The sequence below is a fragment of the Theobroma umbraticum genome, unplaced genomic scaffold, assembly GCF_002168275.2.
Source record: "Theobroma umbraticum cultivar Fairchild unplaced genomic scaffold, ASM216827v3 scaffold_86.0, whole genome shotgun sequence".
In the NCBI taxonomy this organism is placed as follows: Eukaryota; Viridiplantae; Streptophyta; class Magnoliopsida; order Malvales; family Malvaceae; genus Theobroma; species Theobroma umbraticum.
The window spans coordinates 1,652,693-1,654,841 of NW_018397263.1; the positions used below are offsets into that span (position 1 = coordinate 1,652,693).

General features: G+C 36.2%; 1 pseudogene across 1 annotated transcript; it reads right to left on the reverse strand.

Moving 5' to 3' along the window:
- Positions 1–3: 3 nt before the first annotated feature.
- Positions 4–1,159, reverse strand: LOC110420668 (cation/H(+) antiporter 20 pseudogene; annotated as a pseudogene). Its single transcript, XR_016351469.1, has 2 exons — positions 965–1,159; positions 4–864 (listed from the first exon to the last, which is right to left on the reverse strand). The product of XR_016351469.1 is annotated as a cation/H(+) antiporter 20 pseudogene (transcript).
- Positions 1,160–2,149: the final 990 nt, after the last annotated feature.

Here is a 2,149-nt window from a genome sequence, read left to right on the forward strand (position 1 = left end):
CAAAAGGCCCCAAGCCTCTACTCCACGTATTTTGGTCACATCCGTCTTCAACCCGCTAGAAGCAAAGTACAGCGGAAGAAGGAGACCAGCTACAAAGTCCTCAATCCTTTTGATCAGTTTTGCTGCGAATTCACCTTTAGGAATCGTTAGTCCAAATATAAAAGCACCAAATATTGCATGGATTCCTATAAGGTCAGTCATGAATCCGGATAACATTACCCCGGACAGGGTCAAGCATATATAACCTTCATCGATGACAAAATCATGTTCAGGCGAGCACTGTCTAGCCAACCAATTCATCAGGGGCCGGACTAGAATTAGCATGAAAGCAACAAAAGCAACTCCGGATATAAGAACCCAAATGGATATAAGTGGGTTTTTGTGGGCTTCACTTGAGCCATTGCTTGCTACGGCTACGGCTAAGGCCAACAAGATCCACGCAGCAAGGTCGTTGAATGCAGCTGCCGCCATGGCGGTTTGGCCCACTTGGGTTGTTAGGAGTTTGAGCTCAGCTAGAATGCGGGCGAGAACGGGGAAAGCTGTGATGGAAAGAGCCACGCCTAGGAACAGTATGTACTGCCCAATACTTACTCTCTCCTCCCCATTGACAGCTTTATGGAGAAGTAATGAAAGTGCGGCCGCAAATATGAAAGGAACAGACATCCCGGCTAAGGCTATGCTAAAAGCCTTTTTGCCGCTTTGACGAATTGCGGTTAGATCGAGCTCAAGACCAACAAGGAAGAGAAAGAAGAGAAGACCAATACTAGCTGCTGATTCCAGTATTGGTGTGCTCCATGCAGGGAAAAACACGTGCAAGAAATCTTTGTTGCGGCCCAAAGCAGAAGGACCTAGCAAAATTCCTCCCTGACAGACAACATAGCATATCATTTTAACAACATAAAAAAAAAAAAAGAAAACCCGAAAATGAGAATCAATTACACAGTGAAATGACAATGGAACGTACTACTATCTCGGCAACCACTTTGGGTTGTCGGAGGGGTTTGAGAAGGATGGCAAGGAAGCGGCTAGTGAAAAGAACCAAGGTTGTTTGAAGTATCAATAACGGGAAGGCATAGTTGAGAGGATTTTCCCCTTGCCAGACTCCATCTGAACTGGTTCTGACAGAGGTTCCATTGATCGTCATTGTTTTGACAAGGGAAAAATTTAATGATACACTTATTTCTGAGGCAGAAAATTTGTGAAGTGGAGAAGGGCTCTTATAGAGTTTGACATGGAGGTGTTGATGGGTCTGTTCCATGGCAATATTATTGGGGGGTTTCGTGACGTACTACTTTTAGCGCACTCATATTTATGGTGGGCCAAACAATACTTTATAATTGTCTCTAAGATGCTGCTTTATGATTAATGGGATGTTTAGCATATGGTTTTCTGCCACAGGACATATAAATACATGGTATATATCTTATTTTTGCGGTTGAGAATCCACTTAACAAGAAGACCTTTTGTTTTTTGCTTCAATTGTGCTTGTAAGGTTTGGAAATCACATCATTTATTTTAAAAAAATGGACAAAGGTAAAAGTATGTATATATATATAATATTTGAAAAGTTAAATAAATTTTTATTTTTTTATTACATTCAAGCATGTCTTTATATTTTTATTGTGAATTAAAATAGATTCTTATAATTAATCGTTAATTAATTGTCAATAATAAAAAAATGACTTGTCATTTTATGCACACGTGATCTTCATATGTGACTTGTCAATAGTTAAAATGTGACTTATTATTTTATGCAAACGTGATCTTCATATGTGACTTGTTAATAGTTAAAATGTGACTTATTATTTTATCCACACGTGATCTTGATATAACATTGAAATGGAAGGATGAAAAATATCAAATATCACATTTTTATATCACTTATTATAACATATTAACATATTAAGTTAACGTCATATGATATAAAATAATATGTGATATTTTGATGTCATAAAAACTTATTTAATTTAAAATAAATATAGAAAAATTTAATTGAACATAATATATATTTTTAAATAACTTAAAAACTTTTTTAGTATGCAAACTAATTAGTAGTCTAGTCCCAAATCCAATTTAAAAATCTTGGTATAAATCATAACTTTCATTTACATTACAAAGTGAAATTTTATACTAATTAATTTTCCGATGA